Here is an 8,267-nt window from a genome sequence, read left to right as displayed (position 1 = left end):
TCGTGAAGCTCTTTTAGAATTTGCTCTTTTAGAAGGAAAAAACATTCTTTTAGAGAAAGCGCTGAAACGCCCAGGGGAGGTCGCGGCGAGACCCCAGAATGGAAGCTGCAGCCCGCAGAGGTTTCAGCAGCCTGGATGGCAACCCCCGCTGATACGCCGTCACACCAACGGCAGCTGTTTCTCTCGAACACTCGCGGAGATTCATCCTGTAGAAGGCTCGGCTCCGAAGCGAAAAGCTGATGTGCGTTTGCACGCGCTCTCCTTTTATACCCACGCTGCGGGGCGGGGTGAAACACGCACGCCAACTGTCATTGGCTTGTTTAGTTAACACTCGAAGGTGATTGGGCTCTCGGGCGAGATCCCAATTCGTCAGTCACTGACGTAACGTAGAACGTGACTGACTGAATGGGAACCCCACTTACATAACAGTAAATATCAGTGTACCGCTCTACATTTAGACAAGCACATGATATCATTCCAGACACAGTGGTCCAGTGCATTGTGACGCTCCAGTTTGGACAGAGGAGGGCTTTGAATGAAGCTGACTGTAGCTGAAACTGAAACCGAAACCAGAGAAAGTAAGATAACACGAGCAGTCGGACCAGGCTTGGGTGTCCGTATCCAGTACAGCGTATAGGTTTAAATAGGAACTGGATCACTGGAATGGGAGCCAATTAAATAGTAGATCAGCAGGTGACTTTCCTCAGTATTCAAACACAGCCTGTGGTATTAGCAAGTCCCTGTTTCTGTTTTTCTACATTATATCACAGCACTGTTTGACACGGTAAGATTTTAACATGTAAACCACTGTTTGTAAACAAATGCTGAATGTGAAGAGGGTGCTATATAGTTCGCCCAATAGGAAGAATTGCAGTAAATGGATAACCATGATAGTAGAGTCACTGAGATGTGGTTCACAGTTGAAGCAGCCCCAACTGTTCTAGCAAAAAGCAATTACCCTTTACAACATCTGCACTGCCACAGCTTCATAATAAAAAAATATCCACAACACCTGTGATTACCCTCTAGCCCTGCCTCCTACAGCTCGTTCCACAGGCCCAATTGTATGGACACAGTTCAGGGTCAGTCTATCCAAGCTCTGTATTCAGAGTTATGCTAGTAAATCTAATAAACGAAGCAGTCTATACTGAGTACTAGTCATCAGATGAAGAGTCAAGCTGAGAAAGCTTAAAAGGTTACAGGAGCTCTCTGTTAAACTAGTTGCCAAAATTGTCATACGATTTTTATTTTATTGTTCCAAAATAATTAGTTTTTATGTGTTCAGTTTAATTTATGATTTAATATCAATAATGGATCTCTTTTAAAACATTGTGATAATTAGCTGTAATGAGTTAATGTAAACCTTATTTACCTTCATTACACATTTGACCCGGCTACTTTGTCAACTAGTAAAATAATTAGTGTTTGTTGCTGCCATAATAATGGACTATTTCAGAAGTTTACGTATTTTTGTTCTCTTTTTCTTCTTAATAGTAATATACATTTGGGCGGCATTATGCTAATATTTCCACATAGTGAGGTAGATATGTGGGGGCGTGTTAGAACGAGCCGTTTTAGGGGGGCATGGCAGAGTCTTAACTTTTATAAAGAATATCTCTTTGGTTTTGAGACTTTAGTCTTTGCAACTTCAGGGATCTTATCTATGCACAATCAGCTTGTAACACTCCAAAGAGAAAGGAAAACTTGAAATCGCATCATATGACCCCTTTAAAGTTAAAATGATCTTTCGTCCCCATGATAAACAATTACCATCCAAATAAAGATTAACACCACAAAAAATGTAGGATTCTTTTTTTAGAAGTATTGTATAGTATTTGCTTGTCTAATTAGTATATCAATTATTTGTTTAACATAATTGGTGGATATTGGATACCTTTGACCTTGTGGAAGTTAATGTTGGACTTTATGCTAACAGTTTATGTGCTTAACAGCTTTATGCTGAGGTGAAACATGCTTCAAATAATGTTTGTAGTCCCCCATTTCTCCCTCTTAAAAAGTATAAAAGAACCAGAAAATACAAGGTTTGCAAATCAAACCAAACATAAAGCAAAATAAAAATAAAAATAAACAAAAACAAAGCAAAATCTAAAAACATAATAAAAAACAAAAAAAACAACAACAAAGTGTTCTGTCGAATCTGTCCAAATAAAGGCCTTGCGTTTTGACGAACAGCAGGCATGGAGAGAACAAAAGTGGCCAAATTTTCAGTTGTGATGTTTACATGGCTGAGGCTGTTTTTTTCCCCCTCTGTTATGGAGTATGTTTACATGGACAACAATACTCCAATTTTAATACGATTAAGACAATATTCTGTTTAAGAATCTACCATGTAAACAGAGATTTTTGATTACCTTAATCCGGCTAAAGTCATAATCGAAGTAAATTAAAATCGAATTAAGACATGTGGAGTATTCCTATTTTAGTCGCATTACTGAAGTGCAGAATAGACATGTAAACACCTTAATCACATTTTTACCGTCGTGTAGGACTTTTCGCCGCATTTTGCGACAGAATACACACACGGCAGTGCTCAACCGTTTGACGGCAAATAAAAGAGCTTCAACACCCACCATCGTCTGTATGCGCGTACAAATAATTAACTGCACTTGAAGCTTTCATAAAATAAAAAATGAAACACCCAAAACTGTACATGGCATCATCACGAAGACGAACTATGTTTATACGTGAAATTCCGTAAGGGGATGACGGATGGCATCACGTGGGGATGTAGTGACATGTGCCATTAATCGAACTATGTACTAAACATGTAAAACGGGAACATGAAAGGAATATTCTAAAAGCAACTAGTGTAAACGCCATAATCATCATATTGGCTTATTTAGAATAATACGTATTGTTAGCGCTGTGTGTGCATGTTTGAAATGAATGGTTGACCAATGAAACCCAGCTTTGTATAATAATAAATACTAATTGAAATTGAAGTGTTTTTTTCTTTCCATCTTTTGACAAACCCCATTCTCATGTGGCCTTGTGTGAACAGCATCATCTCATAGTCTTTCTCTATGATAATTAAAGTCACAGGCCTTTCTTCCTACAAACCTCCAAATTCTCTGTTGTACTAGCAATTTCATCTGACAGTTCTCCAAACAGACCAGATCCCTTTTAAATGGGAACAATAATATGGAAAATTACTTCTATGTTGACTCACTCACCTGTCATTCTCTCCCTGCATATTTTCTTCAATGCAGGGCCATTAAGCTATCATGGACTAGGCTTAGGGGAAATGAAACATTGTCCAGAGCTGAAGGATTCCTGCGTGCCGAAGGGAGGACAGGCGGAGGGAGGGGTGTGTGATAGGATGATGAGGGGCAGACGTGGGGAAAGCGTGCTATCAAAGCTGAAGGAATGCAGAAGTAAACTGATGGAGTCTGGAGTTCAGTCTGTCCTCTAAACACCTAATTACAACCAACAGACCAAAGACAGAGAGACACTCTCCATACGATGACCTCCACATGGCAGTTTGGACACCATTGCTGGAAACTGTCCCATCAGAAAGGAAAATCAGTAATGAGAGATCTTTAATATCGTTGTTGTTTCTTCTAGATAGCAAAGAGATAACATGGAGATCAATTTGACAAGTGAATCATCTGTCATCAGTTCACTCACTATTATGTCCTTCCATTTTGATGAGATATTCTGAAATTTGCATTCTGTTTTTTTCCCCAGTTGTGCCGCACCAAAATAATAATGCATAAGATTCAGAGGCCAGTATAACCTTGTAATAAACTCATCTGAGCTGCCCTCCATATGAAGACAAAATGTCCTTAAGAGAAAATGGCAAACTGTCAAAGGATTTTACTCTTTTCAGGTATGCAGTGGGACATGACTGAAGAATTACTTTGAAGAGTTTAAAGAGATCATTCACTCAAAAATGAAAACACTGTCATTAATTACTCTCCCTCTTGTCGTTGCAAACCTGTAAGACCTTTGTTCATCTTCACAGCTACCACTTTCAAGGCCGAGAAAGGCAGTAAGGACATGTGACATCATTGGTTCAGCCTTAATTTTATGAAGCTACGTGAATAATTTTTGTGTGCAAAACAAAAATAATGACTTTATTCAACAATTTCTTCTCTTTCCTGTCAGTCTTCATTGTGGTATTATCGCTAACAAAAATGACAAAAATACAAAACAAAAGAAAAAAAAAAGACTGACAGGGAAGTGAAGAAATGGTTGAATAAATTTTTTATTTTTGTTTTCTTTGAGCTTCATAAAATTACGGTTGAACCACTGATGTCTCATGGACTATTTTAACAATATCCTTACTAAGTTTCTGGGCCTTGAACGTGTCAGTTGTGTTGCTGTCTATGCAGGGTCAGAAAGCTCTCGGATTTCGCCAAAAATATCGTAATTTGTGTTCTGAAGATGAAGGTCTTATGGGGTTTGGAACGACATGAGTATGAGTAATTAATGACAGAATTTTCATTTTTGGGTGAACTATCCCTTTAATTGAGATCTTGAGTCATATGGGTCACTTTTATGATTCTTTTGCTGTACTTGTCATTTAGGTTTCAAAGCTATTCATTTTTTTTTCTTTGTTTTCCATGGATGACAAAGAAATTCATACTGCTTTTGAACAACATGAGGATGAGTAAAAAAGGACACTTTTCCTTTTCAAGTAAATTATTTCTCTAATGAGCTTACTTTACCAATGTAATCCTCATTTATTTATTTATTTCAAATTCTAGTAAAATTCTTTAAATGGCCTCTTTACTATGATTTTTTACCTACAGTACTTGCTTTTCTTATTGTATATACTTATGACTAAGTGCTCCTTTTTTCTCTTCATATAATCTTCCAAGTACTGCCCTATTTATTTTATTTTCATGTTACGTAGTGCCTTTTTCTTTTTCTTTGACACCCACAGATGCACTCATGTACAATAGTGTCATTGGAATGCACATGTTGTCGTCTTTCTCAATCATTATCTTGCCAAAATTTTGGGTTTTTACCACCTCCATTGTGTGAGCGAGAGCAACATTCAATAATTATTGATCTGTGGACATACAACTTTTACTGGAGCGCCCATTTAATCACAAAAGCTGATTTATTGTTGCCTCTGTGACAATCCCATTAAAATGCTGTCTAGCTAATCAAGTCCATTCACTCTCCTGGAGGACTAATCTTTTACAGGGCTGCCAGAACAAATCCCTGTGGTAACAGGATTGCCAGGGAGTGAGGAGGACTATTCATCTGCTTTACCCCGTAAAAAAAAAAAAATAAAGTTTACAGTTTTGTGATTCCACACCTGATCCTAGTGTTTTACCCTGGTGAAATATACAATCATTGTTCTGTTATAATTATTGTTTTGTCAATTATTGTCGGTTCTCTACATAGAGGATTGAAAAATTGCACACCACATTTACAGACTGCATAACTAACTTCTTGATTCAGTGTATTTCATATTTTTCTGTTAAAAAAGTGCATTCTCTCAGCTGATATAGAAGCCAAGGCCGGCATGTCTATTTTCTTAGAACAATGACAGTCTGCACTCTAAAAAATGTAAAAAGTGTTAATTATGAACACCTGATAATACTGAATACAATTTCTAAAAAGGCTGTAAGCTAAAACGTCTGTTGGCTTATTTTATCCTCCGAGTAAGATTGAATATACTTACCTTAAATTGCATTTTTAGAGTGCAGTGCTGCTTTGTTTTTGGAAAATATTTTTCTATTCCGTCATGTTATTGAATTATCTGTGTTCAGACCATTATGCAGCCATACTTGTGTGGCTCAGTAACATGATGCATCGTTGACAGTAAGCCGTCTTTGTGGCCGTTCTTTGACCTTGAAGTGTTTGTTACAAAGCCTTTTGTGAGGGAATTGGTTTGAGGGCTTTTAGGTTTGGACTCTGCAGTATTTGCGCTGTGATAAGATGCTGTGCAGTGCTCTCTGTGATGGGTTAGGTGTGGCAAACTTCACTGCACACGTATCTGGACCATATACATTCCAGAGTCATGCAGTTATCTGAACTATTTGGTTGGAGGCAGTGCAGGCTCAAATGTGCCGATGGTTGTGCTTGGGTTGTTTTGTTCACTATAAAGGTTTATAATTGTGCATGTGCATCTTGGTGTTTTTTAAGAGGCTCCGGTTTGAGGTCAAAACAAATTGATGCTCCTCTTTGAGATAAAAACAAATTGATTCCAGTGGAGGCACATAAGGTCCTAAAGCTTGCTATAATGAAATTGAACTTTTAAAGCCTTCGGGTTTCTCCTGCGTGGATATATTTGAGGGGGAGCTGTGTTTTATGAGTTTTTCATTGTGTGTGGGGCGTCATCCGCTAAATGAATTGAGAAGCCAGTTGAGAGTGACAGTGAAACCCTGAAGATGCTTGGGCGAGCTTTATGGCAGATTTTCACTTTAGACTTGTATTCGAGTCTTATTCTATATAAAGATCGAACAAGGATTATCTTCAATCTGTCAATCTGTCAGCTTTACAAATCTATGAAAATTAAAAGGTTTTGCATCTTAAAATCCTAGCTTGAAAAATGTGAATCAGGTGGGGTTATGAAATCGCTGGAGTGAGATCTCGGTCTTTAAGTCCAACTGGATTATGTAGAGTGCGTATCTCACACTGGCTTTTCTAATGAAAAAAATACCTTTTTGTGAGGTGTTGGTGATTGCACTTTTGTGTTTCAGCCTCTCTGACCCACAATGCAATCTGATATGTCCATTGTTCTGATATGCAGGCTCTATGGAGAGAGTTATTAAAGTAACGTGTAATATCGGCATTTTCCTGCTGCCTCTAGCTGTGTTTATATTGCGTTATTTTATCGGAGAAAACCTTTTCAGCCAATTGTACATGATAAAGGGACTTCATATGTGCTTAGTGATCAATGCGTATTATAGGAAGAGTTATTGACTCTCTTCTCATTGTGACTTGACGGAAAGGTGATTGTTCCCCTTCCATATGCATATTCTTCTGCTGATATTAGAGTTAAATAGTGGAAGGTGATCATTAAATGGGGTGTTTCTTGTCTTACAGAGATGCATGCAAATGCTGTCTCACGGGCCACTGCGCTGACGTGCTGCAACAAACTCTTCATTAGAACGATATGCCGAAAAGCGGCCCGTCCATTGATCTCACTGGTATTATAGTTCCTCTCAATGCTTGGATCTCATCTCCGGTGAAGCGTATCGTCAGCTGGCTGGTATTGTTACAGACAGGCAGTGGAACATGAGCCTGCGGTCTGGACAGGAAACCGTCAGCGAGAAGCGTCCTCGTTTTACCATTTTATATTTATTTCTTTTGTTTCTCACAGATCATTGGATTGTTGAGGATCTTAAAACGAAACATTCTTTTCGATCGCTGCTTGCATAGAAGCTCAAGTCTTGTACAATTTAAGTAAATACTGTATACCTTTCGATTTACAGCATCGGTTGCAGGCGCTTGCTTCATTTACTTTCACTGCTTTGCTCTAAAAGATTGTCAATCTGGGAATGGCTGCTGCCGGTGGAGTGCCAGTAAAGTCTTGTCGATTTCATTAAAAATGGGGACAGATGTTTGTCATTACCCTTATTGATAAGTGCATGGTCAATAGTGTGATTTATTCAGGAGGCTCAGGCTAAGCTTTAGTCACAAGTTTTACAGTGGTTTGATCAAAAGCGCACAATGAACGCAAGAGTGTATAAGCAAAGGGTTTTGGTGCGTTTACGATCAGTCAGGGCCAATAACTGAGCTGCCTGAGCTACATTAGTAATAATGTGATGGTTGCATAAGTTATAGTCAAGCTTACTATTGGTATACAATGAATTTGACATGCTTACATCTGTCTGAAATAACCATTAAATGATCAGGTTATAGGTTCTATAAGAATAGCGTGGTACAAAAGAAAGGGATTTTGCTTGACGTGGGTGCCACAGTCTAGTTTGTCAAAGCCTTTAGTCCAAAAGTAGATCAGGACTATGTGGTGAAAATCTCCCACAGACGTCACTGTGTTAAAGAAGATGGATCTATTACACAATTCGTGACAGTGAAAATTGCAAGCACCCCTCACCGCAAGCCCAAAGCTTGTCAGAACCTGTGCTGCCAGATCCAAAAATAGAGCCTCAAGGCACTTCAAATTGTAGATCAGGCACAATGGATTTAGTATATTATGAGTATAATATTCTCTAGATATTATGCAAAACCCAATGTTCAAGTCACTGAGAGTTCAAGGGCATCTTTCAAATCTGAGGATACTCTACTGTTTGAAAATGTGTTAGTAACATTATTTGACGTTTTTT

The sequence above is a fragment of the Sinocyclocheilus grahami genome, unplaced genomic scaffold (assembly GCF_001515645.1).
Source record: "Sinocyclocheilus grahami isolate Dianchi unplaced genomic scaffold, SAMN03320097.WGS_v1.1 scaffold29.1, whole genome shotgun sequence".
NCBI classification, from domain to species: Eukaryota; Metazoa; Chordata; class Actinopteri; order Cypriniformes; family Cyprinidae; genus Sinocyclocheilus; species Sinocyclocheilus grahami.
Note: the sequence above shows the minus strand (reverse complement) of the source record.